The sequence below is a fragment of the Zootoca vivipara genome, chromosome Z1 (assembly GCF_965207765.1).
Source record: "Zootoca vivipara chromosome Z1, rZooViv2.hap1.1, whole genome shotgun sequence".
In the NCBI taxonomy this organism is placed as follows: domain Eukaryota; kingdom Metazoa; phylum Chordata; class Lepidosauria; order Squamata; family Lacertidae; genus Zootoca; species Zootoca vivipara.
Genome location: NC_142583.1, coordinates 21,319,332 through 21,335,905, shown reverse-complemented (window position 1 = coordinate 21,335,905; position 16,574 = coordinate 21,319,332).

The following is a 16,574-nucleotide window of genomic DNA, read 5'->3' as shown; positions in this document are numbered from 1 at the left end:
ACGTTCAAATTTTCCCGTTAATATGAACTGAATCAAATCTTTAGTAAACACTTACATTATTATTTTCTTGGATGTCCTGGGGAAAAAGTACCCAGCTGCCAAGGCACAGTGATGAAAATTGTAGTTATATATTGTATGGGGTGGGGGAAAATAACATTTTCATGGTACTTATCCCCTTGAGTAGGGTTCCTGTTCTAAATTTTACAGTTTCCAGGTAGGGACCTGGACAGAAAGACACAAACATACCCACATGGTTATTAACGGCAGTTTGATCTGCAGATATCAGCAGGTGAAGTTGTCTGTGCACGAAAGAATCGAGTTAAGGCAAGATCACTGTGTTTAAAAACAGGCCAGATTCTGACCTGTTTTCCACAGGAAGCAAACCATACTATTTCAGAAGAGAAGCTCTCAGCCGATGATCACCTCTATTAATTCAGGATGATACAAGGTCTTGATTGCTCCTCCTTATTTTGTAAGAATCAGAGCACTCTGGTGTAGAAAAATGAATGAACCCTCCTTTACCATTTGGGTTGGAATTATTATCGGCTTGATTCATATGCATTAGCTGTTGACATTGTCTGAAAGCCTGAGATTTCCTTTTCAGCAGACCGGCGTGTTCTTACTACAAACTTCTTAGACCAACGTGCCATGTTGGATTGCTGGAGAGCAGTCTGGGTACAGTATAGGCAACAGAGCTTCAGGGGACGGAATGAGTGCTTGAAATTCTTTAATAGTCAGTGGTCAGGCTGTCAGCCACACTTATTCTACAGAAAGTGATGAGTAAAGATAAAAAGTTAAAGGACTCCTGGACAGTTAAAAACATGGTTGCAAAGCAGAAAATACACGTTAAGAGTTCAAACTCTCATTAGCACTGAATGTGTTTGTAAAATTGGAAGCGTGGATCTTTCATGCTGTGGAATTGAACTAAATTTTCATCTCAAACACTAGGTGTCTCCATAACCACAGAGTTAGCTTTTGTCTTCTTGAGTGGCAGTCCTCCACATACTTAATTCCTCATAACTCCCATTGAATTGGTTTTACCTCTGTGTAAACATGTGGGATAAGAAAAACAGAAACCTCCCATGGTTGTTTTCTTCTTCTTCTTCTTCTTCTTCTTCTTCTTCTTCTTCTTCTTCTTCCTCTTCCTCTTCTTCTTCTTCTGGCAACTGAAATGGGATAACACTTCCACATCTCATTCTAAATCGACTCTCTTCCACATTAACCATTAACATCAGTCACCCCAGCCTAAATTGTGCTTCTGACATTACTTGCAACACGGCCTAAGCCAGGCATCCCCAAACTGCAGCCCTCCAGATGTTTTAGCCTACAACTCCCATGATCCCTAGCTAACAGGACCAGTGTTTGGGGAAGATGGGAATTGTAGCCCAAAACATCTGGAGGGCCAAAGTTTGGTGATGCCTAGCCTAAGCTGTCTTCCTCCTTATCTAGTTACCCAAAGCACCCTCACCTATTGCTTCACTATTTTGTCTCCTTCCAACATCTTTACATCATCTCTTGTGCTTTTAACCATATTAGTATGAATCACCTTCTGCATTATCATCTCAAGGCGATGTGCAAGCAAAGCAAAACAAAACAAAACACCCTACTAAAATACAAAGAACTCCTGATACGTTCAAAACAAAATCAAAACAATTAGAAATAGACAACCCTGGCAAAGACCTATTTACTCAGCTGATGGAACATTATCTATGGCCTTGCCTGATATTAATCCGTGGGCAGATGAACACTGATTGTGGAAGGGTTTGTCCAATTGCTGTTGTTTGGGAGCAACTGGCATTCAGAGATATGGTGCCTCTGGTCCTGAATAGACATTATGTCCTCTGTGGGTTTGTCTGATTTCCTTTTAAAATAGCCTGACTTGGTGGCCATCGCCATCCCTAGAGGAAGCAGATTCCACAGTTGAGAATGCAAATATTTCCTGCAGGAGTGATAGCTTTGCTCTGAAACAATGGTTTGTAACTGCTCTATACATTTATTTCTCACCAGCCACGGTTGCTCACTTCCCATGACCACGGGCTTGGTGAATGGGAAAATATTCCAGTTATGATACATGCAATTAATTACTGTCAAAAACTGTGCCCGGGCACAGTTGCCTTTCGCTTTAGTTCAGCTGCTTCTTAGGCGTAAGTAGAAGTTTAATTAAAAATAGCTTTGATGCTGTGCATCAGAGTGAAATGAGGTAGAAGAATGCAATTAAAAGCAGGTGCTTATGACAAAGCAAAAGGCACCCGGCACGGTTGGTAGTTGATGGTGTGAAAGTAGCCAAGGTTTGTTTTGTGTGAGTGGGTTTTTCTTTCTTTCTTTCTTTTTAATAACCAAAGTGCTTAAGGAACTGATTTACAAAGAACACAGGATGGCAAAAGAACAGCAAAATGGGGCTCTGGCAAGCGAGTTCATATTCCTATGTTCCTCTATGAGGCGGTGCATCCAGATATTTATTTATTTATATAACATTCCCCTGGAATACCTTGCAAAGCCAGTTTCATTAAAAATTATTGAAACGTCAAGCATCCTTTGAAAAAATATAAAATGGGAAAGAAAAATGACGGGGAAAGGGAACACGTTTGTAAACCTCTCTCTCTCACACACAAACTGCATTCTCTTAGCCCTGCTGTGGTTATTAAAGGAGGAGGAACCCTGGTAACTGGGTGGTAACAGGTCACCAAGCTGCTGGAGAAAATGCTGGACTGAATTACATCTGAAATCTGATTTGGTTGCAGTGTTGTCTGCTCAGACAAGAGAGGTGTTGCATCCAACAAGTGTACAATCTGCACGCCTTACGTACGTACACAAATACTTGAGCTGTACACTGCACGTGTCATGTTCAATAAGGGCATAGTCTGTGTACATGGTAGTTGAGCTATAAGAGAACAAGCCCTTTCGGGGCAGAGATTTATCCCAATAGGTATCAGTATTGGGTGCACTGGGAAGTGGTCGGAATATCAGCAAGTTAATACACTTTCACACAAACACCTGTAGATGTGTCATAGGTGTCTTATACCTGTGCTCAGTGCAATGTGTGAAGCAGGTCACGGGATGCATTGTCATGCCATCTGTTGATCGGATGGCCATGTTTGCAGAGGTCAGCCCCTTAGCTCAAGCCGAAGACCAATTTGAAGATTGAGGTTGAATCCTGACAAGACAGAAGTACTGTTTGTGGGGGACAGGAGGCGGGCAGGTGTGGGGGACTCCCTGGTCCTGAATGGGGTAACTGTGCCCCTGAAGGACCAGGTGCGCAGCCTGGGAGTCATTTTGGACTCACATTTTGTCCATGGAGGCGCAGGTTAATTCTTTATCCAGGGCAGCTGTTTATCAGCTCCATCTGGTACGCAGCTGAGACCCTACCTGCCCGCGGACTGTCTCGGCAGAGTGGTGCATGCTCTAGTTATCTCTTGCTTGGACTACTACAATGTGCACTATGTGGGGCTACCTTTGAAGGTGACCCGGAAACTACAATTAATCCAGAATGCGGCAGCTAGACTGGTGACTGGGAGCAGCCGCCGAGACCACATAACACCGGTCTTGAAAGACCTGCATTGGCTCCCAGTACGTTTCAGAGCACAATTCAAAGCGTTTGTGCTGACCTTTAAAGCCCTAAACGGCCTCGGTCCAGTATACCTGAAGGAGCGTCTCCACCCCCATTGTTCTGCCCGGACACTGAGGTCCAGTGCCGAGGGCCTTCTGGCGGTTCCCTCGCTGTGAGAAGCCAAGTTACAGGGAACCAGGCAGAGGGCCTTCTCGGTAGTGGCACCCGCCCTGTGGAACGTCCTCCCACCAGATGTCAAAAAGAAAAATAACTACCAGACTTTTAGAGGACATCTGAAGGCAGCCCTGTTTAGGGAGGCTTTTAATGTTTAATCGATTATTTTATTTTTCTGTTGGAAGCCGCCCAGAGTAGCTGGGGAAACCCAGCCAGATGGGTGGGGTATAAATATATTATTATTATTATTATTATTATTATTATTATTATTATTAACCACAAGAACAGACTGCTTCTTGACATCGCCGATCAACAGTCAACACCCAGACAGCAGACTGAGCAAGCACACAGGTAATCTGACGAGTCTTTCATGTTAAGGTGAGATTGCTGTATTTCTGTTTATCCGGTATGTTTATCCAGTATCTGGACAAGTAGAAAGCTAAAATATAGATGCCAAAGATTGCATCAGGGTTCTAATATTTGACTGATTTTTAATTGTCTAGTAGAAAAACTAAAGCAAATATTATTTTGTTTTTCTTGTACCCTCTAACTCTTCTTACTACCCTGTGGCAGCTTGAAGTACTCAGGACTTACTACTTTGTTGGTTTATGGAACTGCAGGCTAATATCCCATGAAATCGACTGATGCTCTTTTACCTAAATTGTGGTCTTCACACTTTAGTTTGGATAAACACTGGCTAAAGTGGTTCATAAGCTAAGCTTGTTTACCTACAGAAAGATGATCTTTAAAGTAACTCCAGTCCATAGGAACGCAACTTTGAAGACACATAGTGCTCTCTCTCTCCCCCCCCCCCCGCCCCCCAAGGGTCCTTCAACAAGCAGAGGTTAAAGGAATTGCTCTGGAAAGTTTGAAGCTTAATTTTGCAAGAGAGTCATTGGTCTGCTGCCATTAGTTGCAACCTTTCCCGAGTCAAAATATTTTCTCAGAAAATATTATCAGTCACACTGAGCAGATGTCAGAGCTCAATCTGTTATTTTCCTTAAGTATGTACACAATAAAAAATGGTTTGAAACATCCAGGGCTTCGATTCAGCATGCAGTTTGTGTCTAAAGTTACATTTAAAGTGTCTTGAGATTCATGTGAACAGGAAGATTCATTTGCTTCCAGGCATAATTCAGAATGTTTGTGATAACCTTTGAAGCCCTGAACAGCTTTGGTCCAGGCCTTTATCTGTAACATATCTGAGGTGGACATTTGAGAGGGATGAGAGAGAAGACCTTCCCAAAGGCTGCGCCCAGTTTATGAAATTATTCTTTAACAAAGCTAAGTGCAAAGGTTAGGACCCAAAGCAATGGACTCAAATTACATGGAGATTCTAACGAAGCATTTGTTGTTGTTGTTGTTTAGTCGTTTAGTCGTGTCCGACTCTTCGTGACCCCATGGACCATAGCACGCCAGGCACTCCTGTCTTGCATTGCCTCCCGCAGTTTGGTCAAACTCATGTTCGTAGCTTCGAGAACACTGTCCAACCATCTCGTCCTCTGTCGTCCCCTTCTCCTAGTGCCCTCAATCTTTCCCAACATCAGGGTCTTTTCCAAGGATTCTTCTCTTCTCATGAGGTGGCCAAAGTATTGGAGCCTCAGCTTCACAATCTGTCCTTCCAGGGAGCACTCAGGGCTGATTTCCTTAAGAATGGATAGGTTTGATCTTCTTGCAGTCCATGGGACTCTCAAGAGTCTCCTCCAGCACCATAATTCAAAAGCATCAATTCTTCGGCGATCAGCCTTCTTTATGGTCCAGCTCTCACTTCCATACATCACTACTGGGAAAACCATAGCTTTAACTATACGGACCTTTGTCGGCAAGGTGATGTCTCTGCTTTTTAAGATGCTGTCTAGGTTTGTCATTGCTTTTCTCCCAAGAAGCAGGCGTCTTTTAATTTCGTGACTGCTGTCACCATCTGCAGTGATCAAGGAGCCCAAGAAAGTAAAATCTCTCACTGCCTCCATTTCTTCCCCTTCCATTTGCCAGGAGGTGATGGGACCAGTGGCCATGATCTTGGTTTTTTTGATGTTGAGCTTCAGACCATATTTTGCGCTCTCCTCTTTCACCTTCATTAAAAGGTTGTTTAATTCCTCCTCGCTTTCTGCCATCAAGGTTGTGTCATCTGCATAGCTGCCAAGTTTTCCCTTTTCTCGCGAGGAAGCCTATTCAGCATAAGGGAAAATCCCTTTAAAAAAGGGATAACTTGGCAGCTATGGTCATCTGCATATCTGAGGTTGTTGATATTTCTTCCGGCAATCTTAATTCCGGCTTGGGATTCATCTAGTCCAGCCTTTCGCATGATGAATTCTGCATATAAGTTAAATAAGCAGGGAGACAATATACAACCTTGTCGTACTCCTTTCCCAATTTTGAACCAATCAGTTGTTCCATATCCAGTTCTAACTGTAGCTTCTTGTCCCACATAGAGATTTCTCAGGAGACAGATGAGGTGATCAGGCACTCCCATTTCTTTAAGAACTTGCCATAGTTTGCTGTGGTCGACACAGTCAAAGGCTTTTGCATAGTCAATGAAGCAGAAGTAGACGTTTTTCTGGAACTCTCTAGCTTTCTCCATAATCCAGCACATGTTTGCTATTTGGTCTCTGGTTCCTCTGCCCTTTCGAAATCCAGCTTGCACTTCTGGGAGTTCTCGGTCCACATACTGCCTAAGCCTGCCTTGTAGAATTTTGAGCATAACCTTGCTAGCGTGTGAAATGAGCGCAATTGTGCGGTAGTTGGAGCATTCTTTGGCACTGCCCTTCTTTGGAATTGGGAAAGAAACAAAGAACAAAGCATTAGGAAGAACTTTCTGACAGTAAGAGCTGCTCAACAGTGGAAAGGACTACCTCAGAAGTGGGGGTGGGCTCTCCTTCATTGGAGGTTTTGAAACAGGGGTTGGATGACCACCTGCCAGGGATTCTTTAGATGTGGTTTTTGCATTGCAGAGGGTTGAATTAGGTGAACCTTGGGGTCCCATCCAACTCTACAATTCTGTGATACAGAGGTCTGCAACGCATAAGGGATGACTGCCTCTGATACCATCCTACACATTCCCTAAGATTAGAAGGAAAGGCCCTTCTCTGACTCTCATCTAAGGTGGAGGTTTAGCAACTGTATCCAGATTCTTTTGAGTGCTTTGCCCCATAAAGCATGGGTGGTTCCCCCTAGATAAAGGTAAAGGGACCCCTGACAGTTAGTCCAGTCGCGGACGACTCTGGGGTTGCGGCGCTCATCTCGCTTTATTGGCCAAGGGAGCCGGCATACAGCTTCCGGGTCATGTGTCCAGCATGACTAAGCCGCTTCTGGCAAACCAGAGCAGCACATGGAAACGCCATTTACCTTCCCGCCAGAGCGGTACCTATTTATCTACTTGCACTTTGAGGTGCTTTCGAACTGCTAGGTTGGCAGGAGCTGGGACCAAGCAACGGGAGCTCACCCCGTCGCGGAGATTTGAACCACCGACCTTCTGATCAGCAAGTCCTAGGCAGTGTGGTTTAACCCACAGCGCCACCTGCGTCCCTCCCCTCCAGATACTGAAGGTCTATTATGGGCTTGCACAGGGTATTTGCTTATCTGTTCATGTGTGCCTTTTTAAAAAATAATAATAAATGAAAGTCTAGTTTTTCAAAATACCAGATTTGTACAAAGCAGCAGTAAAAAAACAAACAACCCCAACCCAAAACTGAATCATTCCAAACTGGGCACATGAAAGTCTGCTGTTTCTGTTCCTTTCTTTCCTGCCTCCTGTACCTGCAAGGGCAATTTTTACTTTTACTTTTAATACAGCTACTTTGTGTAATAGCCGCTCTGCACAAAAGCGCTGTTTTCAAAATAAAAATCTCACGAGTGTGCCTTCAGCAACAACTAGTCAAAGAGGGCAGGCTGCATCTTTTCATTTGGATTGTTGAAAACAAAATGGAAAGTCAAAGGTTTGGCAATAGATGACAGCTAGTGAAAGGAACCCTGCCCAAACAATGTGCACCTGGAAATCTGCAGTCAGGTAACAAGCCGTTTTATACTGGATCTTCTTCCCTTATTGGATTATTGACAGATTGGAAAAATCTTAATTTAGCCAGGGGAAAGTGTGGGCTGCCACTTGAAAGAGGAGGAGCTTGTATGGATACTGCAAAAATAAATCTAGAGACACAACCAACTTCAAGTCCACATTGAATTCCAGTGTGGACACGTCTGTATTATCTTCACCAGTGAATTACGGGATCCTAGCAAGTAGGATCCTAGGCTTGTGTCATTGGGGATTTAGGACAAAGAAGAAGAATGAGATGGGAGAGTGCCATTTCCAGATTCAAGACTAGATGTAAGAATTATGCAGCAGCAAGCACAAAATTATATTGTGCATCTCCTTAGGAAAATGTGTGGACTTCTGTATCATAAGCAGCCAAGGGTCTTGGGGCACCTAGAGACTAATGCATTTATTATGGCCTAGGTTTTCATGCGCTAGAGTTCATTTTGCCAGATTTCATGAAGTGTTGCCCTCAGCTGGCACTTGGGTGCAGAGGCGGAAAAACGTAAGCCAATGAGGTCAGAAGGAAAGGAAATGCAAACAATCTGCGGTGATTTAAAGCTTAAATGTTTATAAAACCATTACCGTGAGCCTTTACAAAGCAGCATTGATTGTAACATAAGCCTCCTGGTAAGCTAATTCACACCTGCAGTTTGGGTAAAAAGACAAAGGCCATAGGAGAAAACAAGATGGTAGATCGCCCATTGTCATAATGCAGAGTGGAGCAAAATTTGAGAAGGTTCCAGGCAGCAGTAGAAGGAATGGCAAAGCGATGCTGCTCACCTGGCCTCTGTCTGGCTGAGTTGCTGCGGCATACTGGGAGGAGGAGGAGGAGTACAGTGGTGATAAGGTCAGTGTGGTGCAAACACGCCGGCAGAGCTAGCCCAGCACTTTTGCCGGCGCCTCTGTACTGTGTTGACCTTGCCCCTCCCTCTCTCCATCTTGGTATGCTGCAGAGTCTCAGCCAGACAGAGATCAGGTATGCAGCACACATTAGCACATTGTCCACTTCTGGCTACAGCAAAATAGATAACCAACAGGGTTGACAGCTGTCCAGAAGAAAAGAGCCTTGCCTGCTCTTGCTGCGAAAATAATCCACTTGCTTATTTTGCATCTATGACGCTGCTCTCTCAAGGAGATATGAACTTTTCACTTGCTAACACCAGCTTATTACAATTCTGCCGAAAGGCACTGTGGCAAATGTATCAACTTTGCTTGGCTCCAGTAGTATGAACGGTTGCAATGGTAGCACCCAGACTCCAATAAAGTACATTTAAAGCCACCCTCAATTAACACCGACAAGCACGCTCATTTTGGCCGTGATATTGAGTAAGAGCACTGCAACAACCCAATTAAAATGAACTGCTCTGTCACTGGAGGACTGTGCTGACAGCTTTGTTTTCAAAACAAACAACCAGAGACCACAAATCAGGTTTCTGAAGGGGGGGGGGATAAGTCTCTTGAGATTTGTGCAGTACAGAGGCTAAATGTCCAACAAATAAACGAAACAAACTGCAAAGGGGGCTGTGATGCTCTTATTCCAGAAGATGACAAGGGGGTGCAGCCACTAACAGCAGGCTCAAAAACAAACCCTTTAGGCAGGGGCAAATCCTTCCAACTAGACAGCCACTCCAAAACTTCTCAGTGGTTGTTTTCCCAAGGCTTAAACCGAAAATGTTAAGCAACCACTCTCTTCAGGAAGTTATGAGTTGGCAACTTATATGAGATTTATATCTGCTTTTCTATGTGCATGCGTAAAATTCTTACATTGTGAATTAAAAAAGAAACTTCAGCTCCATACACTTTCCCCATTTAGTAAACCCCTTAGCTATTTACTATTGAAAGCAACAAAGAAGTCATTGAGGACCATTTTTTAAAAAATGCTAAATGACGAGAAAGCCAAGAGATATTATAAAACTGCCTCAGGAACTGCTACGTGAAAACCAGCAAGCTGCTCTGCATCCTCAAATAGACTTGGGTGGTTCTATGTTGTAATTTAGTTTCCGTGTGAACCTCGGCCTTTTATAAATACCAGAAGCCTTTTCCTCTAGTTCCTTAGTTCACCTTCGTCGTCTTGTTTGTGTTGCTTCCTTTAACTAGATAGGGAAGTGCAGGGCTGTTTGGGAGCAAGAGCACTTAGTGTATTGTTTTCCAGCCCACATTGTTGTTTTTTCCACTGAAGATCCGCAGTGGGATTCCGCTGCAAACAAAAAGAAAACAACTCTACCCAATAACCCAGTAGGAAAAATTTCAAGGCGGGGAATTTTTCCACACCTGACAGATAAAAATATGCTACAATTGACCTTCATCGGAATGAATAACTCCAAGGAATATTGGTCCATCCAGCCTAGCACCATATGCTCTGATTGGCAACGTCTCTGCCATACAGCTTTCTTGTCACCTGGCCCATTTAAACTGGAGCTGTCAACACCTGGGACCTTCTGCACATGAAGCATGGTCTCTATGGTTGCCCACCACCACCAATAAGCATTGCACTGGAGGCTGGTCAATGAGGATGGATGAGGCACTGCTCTACGAACCTCAGTTTGCCCTCAGCTAGCCTCCATTTGCCTGCTTTCTTCCTCCCATCTAGCCCTAGGGATGGCAGTGAGTGCCAATCAGTTTTCTCCTTCTAAGTCTCAAGGTTGCCCCTTAGCCTCAAGGTTGCAGGGAGGAGGAGGAGGATGGGGGCAAAACTAGAGTCAGGTGGCTCTGCCTGTCATGGCCCCAGGCTCCACCTCCTGTTGACTTCTCTGCCTGCTGCCCTGCCAGTCCCAATCGGCAGCAGCCAGCACTGGTGAATATATGCAAGACTCAATATCTCACCACCGGCACCGATTGCTGAATGTGTCCAACTACTTCCATTGTACGGTGTTGCAGTTGAAGGGAGCTGGTGTTTAATCTGTGACGGTGTTTTGCACACACGTCATCCATTGTAGTCATTGACTTGATCGTGTGCATGTGTGAACTGCTCTATGGGACATGAAAGCGTAAGTGGCATCGCAAGGGGGGGTGGTTCGCCTCAGATGCCATGTCGGGGGGGGGTGACAATAAGGCTTTCCCTGCCCCGGGAGCCATCACGCCACCGCAGCCACATGTGGAGCCGCAGAGTCACATGCATGCACTGTACGTAGTGATGCCACACATGTGCTGTAGATAGTGGTTTGCCGCCGGCGTCACCGGAGCGCCATACAGACGGTGGTGGGGTCCCTCTGTCGCCGCTACAGCCGCAACTGGAGGATCCCTTCACCACCGCTGCAGCCGCGAGCAGAGGATCCCGCCACCTTCCGCACGGCGCTCGGGTGGCACCAGCGGCAAACCGCTACATACAATGCATGTGCGGTGTTGCACGCATGCACTGTATGTAGCGATACCACACATGTGCCCTACGTAGCAACGCCATGCGTCGTACATAGCGGCGCAACATCCAGTGGTTTGCCCCACCCCGGATGTTGGTTAGCCTTTGTTCGCCCCTGAGCATAAGCTTTCTTTTGTTTGCTCATTCAGGGCAATTCTGATCCATAGTGTTCTCATCACTGTTAGGACCTGAAGTTTCCACAGGTTGCTAGCCCTGCTACAGAGCAGATGGGGGAAATATGGTGAGCCTAGGATGGGCTCCAAGGTAAAATGTTTGGTTAGGGGTGTCCCACACACGCTTAAAATTTAACCTCGAGCACTGAGTAGAAGTGGGGGGGGGAGAGAGAGAAAAAAACTCCTGCCTACAGAAGGCCTAAATTAGAAATTATGGGAAAGAAAATACCTGGAAATGAGGAGCATTGACATTACAAATAAGCTTATTGGTTAAAAACGTACGTTTTGAGCTCCCTGGCTTAACTTTTTACTCAGCTGTGAAGTGACTGATTGGTCTTAGGAAGGCTGATAGATCTGAGCCTCAGCTTTTCATATTTAATATGGAGATTATGATGATACAGTCTGCATTATAGGCTTATTGAGGTAAGTGCATTTGGGTAATCTTGAGCACCCAGGAAAAACATTTTATAAATGCTAATTCTTACATTAATTAGTTGCAAGGAATGAGAGTCGTTGAAAGAAATGGGAGTTTGCCGGAGTTAGAATGCATCTGTGTCATTCACCTTTGGGGAACTGGAATTTTATGTCATGCAACAGAATTGTACATTTTCTAGCAGTACTGTACTTCGCACAAAGAATTGTGCCAATATTTCTGGTGTTTAAAATCTACAAATGAAAATGTGGAATGAGTAGCAGAGCAATTTGTCTGCCAAATTCATTAAATAATAGTTTTGTTTCTCCCTCTCCAACCTTTATATATATATATAATAGCATTGCCAAGACAGTAGAAATTTACAGGATATCTATAGTTAGAACAATTGCTTTCTTCCCGATCTGTTTAGAATGCATGGGAAACTTAGTGGTTCCTGTATCTGTAGTAGGTTTCCTTTTACATCAGTTGTTGAAGGTTGTTGATGTCCTGATGTCCTTGCCGTATTTCTGAAATGTTAAGAATGTATTGTTCATTCACAAATAAAAGATTGAAAACCATGGGCTAAATTCTTTTCCAGATGTACTAGATACACCCCAGTCAAAGAAAGAAAAAGAGATCATTGGGTACTTGGTAGCCACCTAATGGAATCTTGTAGACATTTTTTCATTTCTGTGTCCAGTTCCAAGCACCGCAGTTTTAAGGAGGAGATCAACAAAAGTTTGTGTGTGTGTGTGTGTGTGTGTACATTCTGTTTTACATTTTAGAATACTTTATCGTTAACATATCAATGACTTCCCTTCTTCTCTTTCCATGGTTCGTTTTGCATATCATAAATCCCTGCATATTTTACAAAAACGAAACCATTCAGCATTCCATTACTGTATTATTACATCCATCAAAACTTATTTACACTGTTGGATTTGTCTTAATGCTGCCAACATTTTCAAGTGTACACAATTTTTTCCCATATATTCAATAAACGTTTCCCACTCTTCTCTAAATGTATGTTCTTCTTGTTCTCATTCTATATGTTAAGTCTGCAACCCGCACATATTCTGTCAGCTTAAGTTGCCATTCTTCTTTAGTTGGAGCCTCACTCATTTTCCATTTTTGGGCGAACAAAACACAGGCCTCAATAGTGGCATACATAAATAACCTTTTTTGACACCTGGGAATTTCTGTCTGAATTATCTCCAATAAAAAAGACTCTGGGTTTTTTTTTTGGGGGGGGGAGTACTTTAAAACATTTTTTTCAATTCATTATGGATTATTTCCCCATATTCTTTTACTAGTTTTTTTCCTTCATACTGCTGTCTCCACCAGCAGCAAAGGCTTTGATGTGTGCCTCTAAAATGGCAAGGCACTGCATGTAGCAATCAGAATCCACACTCACAACTTCATGCAGCTGAGAGTGGGGATTAGCTTTGACTCCCTGCCATGCAGCTCTGTAGGTTTTGCTGATCCTGTGTTTCATAATATGAAAGGAACAGGGACAGCCCTACCATTAGACAGTGTGGCATCTGCCTTGGGTGGTTGATGGTGGGTGGCAGTCATAGTGGTTCCCCTTTTGGAGATTGTTCCCATCCTTTGAGCCATTGCAGCAGTGGTTGCTTTTTACTGCCCTGGGCTGTTTTATCTTAGCATATTAAAGACTTGTGTGAGCAAAGGCAGGATGAGCAGGGAGACACAGGCTGGCCATGCTGTACACTCCAAGAAGCATTGTTTGTGAGCATTCATTGCTCTGCTCATGTAATATGAATACATATTGGCCATTGATTTGAGTGACCACTAACAGGGCTGCCTTCAGGTGTCTTCTAAAAGTCAGATAGTTGTTGATTTCCTTGACATCTGATAGGAGGGCGTTCCACAGGGTGGGCGTCACTACCGAGAAGGCCCTCTGCCTGGCTCCTTGTAACCTCACAGTGAGGGAATTACCGAGAAGGCCCTCGGCGCTGGACCTCAATGTCCGGGCAGAATGATGGGGGTGGAGACTCTCCTTCAGGTACTGTATACTGGAAGTAGGTTGCTTCCAGTGATGAAGTCAGATTAAACTTCCAGTCCAACTTCCACAGGCAGGGCTGGGTATCCACACCAGTTCACAGGGAAACCCAGCCAGATGGGCAGGGTATAAATAATACCAGTAAATTATTATTATTATTATTATTATTATTATTATTATTATTATTATTATTATTATTATTATTATTGGAACAGAGGAGGCTTCCCAAAACTGAATCAGACCGTTGGTCCTTCTAGCTCAGCAATGTCAACACTGACTAGAAGCCAGTCTTCTGGGTTTCAGCAGGGATATTCCCAGCCCTACTTTGAGATGCTGGGAATTGAAGTTGGACCTTTTGCACTCAAGGCAATGAGCCAATGCCCTTCATGTCTATCAGTTAAGTACATAACATAACATTGTACATATCATTAAGTACATCACGCTATGAAGTGCAACAGAGCATCACAACATGATGGCAACAAAGGAAATTGGGAGGAAGCATCTAATTTTGAAGCGATTCGTAACTTTTTGAGACGGCTATTCAGCCTGCAATTACATTAATGGAGACTGTCTTCAAACATAATTTGTATAATCTGCATGGTACCTATATGGACAGGTCAGGGGGTTTCTTTTCTTTTCTTGGGCCTAGAGGTGCGAGCGTTATTGATTATATCCTGGTCTCCCCAAAACTTTTGGAGAGGTCACAGGGCTTCAGGACTTTCAATAGAATTGAGAGTGACCATCTTCCTATAGCAATCTCACTAATTCCCCTTGGTTTGGAGGATCCGCAACACCATCACTGTGCAGACCTACCTCCAATTCTGGCCCTCCGTAGGTGTAAATGGAACAGCGATCTGGAATCTAAAATCACTATTCAGCCTGCAATTCCTCCTCTTCTCTTCCAGAGCATCAATATTTCTCAGCGTAAATCTTCATGTTTAAGATGGCGTTGGCCAGGTTATAATCAACGTTATTATACAGCTGCACTATCTGCAATATCCATAAAATTAATGTGAGCTGCAAATTGCTAATAAGACCTAATTATCTTCATCAAGGAAATAGCAGAGTTAATGTGAGGAGGTGGTTGGAAAGGCCATTGATTTAATAATATGACCGGTCTTTGTGTTTATAATTGCATTTGCCTTATCTGCATACGCCACGCTGGTTTAGTACTTAACCAAGCTGTGACACTAAACAGTCACTGGCAGTTTAATAGTTTTATCAGAAAATGTATAGGAATCTTGGCGACTGTAATTTAAAACTAAACATTTAAGTGCTCCCCAAGAGCTGTTATTGTAAAATTATCTCCTGAAGGCTCCCAAGTAGCCAGTGCATTAAGTTTTATGCCACAAAGCAAAGCTCATTGAAGAAGCTTTAGTGCAGACTAATAGCTGCATTTCCCCATCCTAATGGTTTGTGCTTCCCACTTTGGCCCATCATAAGGTGGGGATTTATCAAAGCCTGCTAGCATTCGGGTGGTTTGTGCTTTATCCTATTATCATGGAATGCTGAAACGACTCACCAGTCAGGAAACCAGAGAAGAACTTTTATTGTCTCTCTTGAAACAAATACTGAAGAGGGACAGAAGGCTCCTGGCTCCACCCAGACACAACAAGTCCACTGCTACATAATGGCATCATCTGACCACCCATTGCTACCCTGTGAGACTAAGAAATATGTGCTTTTCTGTTGTTTTAAAACAACCAGTGGAATTCTGTAAACTGGAAATAAATTGATTATTTGTGGGCGTGTCTCTCCTCGCAGCTTCCCAAGTCTTGCTCCAAAAAAAACGTCTGCAACAGAGTGCCGTGGCTGTAGTTTGATTTGACTAAGCAAAGTTGAGTCAAGGAGCAACCAATAACTCATTGCTGCGACATCAACAATGTTGTTGTTGTTTAGTCATTTAGTCGTGTCTGACTCTTCGTGACCCCATGGACCAGAGCGCGCCAGGCACTCCTGTCTTCCGCTGCCTCCTGCAGTTTGGTCAGACTCATGTTGGTAGCTTCGAGAACACTGTCCAACCATCTCGTCCTCTGCCGTCCCCTTCTCCTTGTGCCCTCAACATCAACAATAAGTCAGCTCTATTTTCTGCCATAGATCGGTGCTATCTGCTAGGTGGGCATTTCTCACCAGAACTGGGCCAAGACATTTTGCTGCCTAAGGCAGAACTGAAAATCTCCCAACTCCAAGCGGGGGGGGGGGAGGACCCTCTAAGTCAGGCATCCCCAAACTTCGGCCCTCCAGATGTTTTGGACTACAATTCCCATCATCCCTGACCACTGGCCCTGTTAGCTAGGGATCATGGGAGTTGTTGGCCAAAACATCTGGAGGGCCGCAGTTTGGGGATGCCTGCTCTAAGTGCATAGTTCTCAAAGCTACATAACTTATTTTGGCACCTGAGGCAGAAAATCCCACATGTGCCTTTCTCTGCAAGTAAAATTCAACTATACAACCTTTAGAGGACATCTGAAGGCAGCCCTGTAATGGGAAGTTTTTAAATGTTAAATGTTTTATTATCTCTTTATATATGCTATAAGCAGCCCAGAGTGGTTGTGGTAATAATAATAATAATAATAATAATAATACATCTCTATTTTAATCGGACGGTATGGAAATGGGGTTATGATGGGACACAGGCAAAACTGACATAAACCAGGGGTATAACTTTGCATTGTCATTTAAGAACAGTTGCTGATAAACCTGGACTTCTTGAGATAACTCATCTGTCAATGTTCATGGTTCGAAACATTTCCCAAGTATGAAAACGATGTATTGATGGTATTTAACACCTATAAAATTAGCAAAGATGCTTCAAATGTATGTTGGAAATGTAAGAAAAGGGAAGGCACATTCTACCACATGT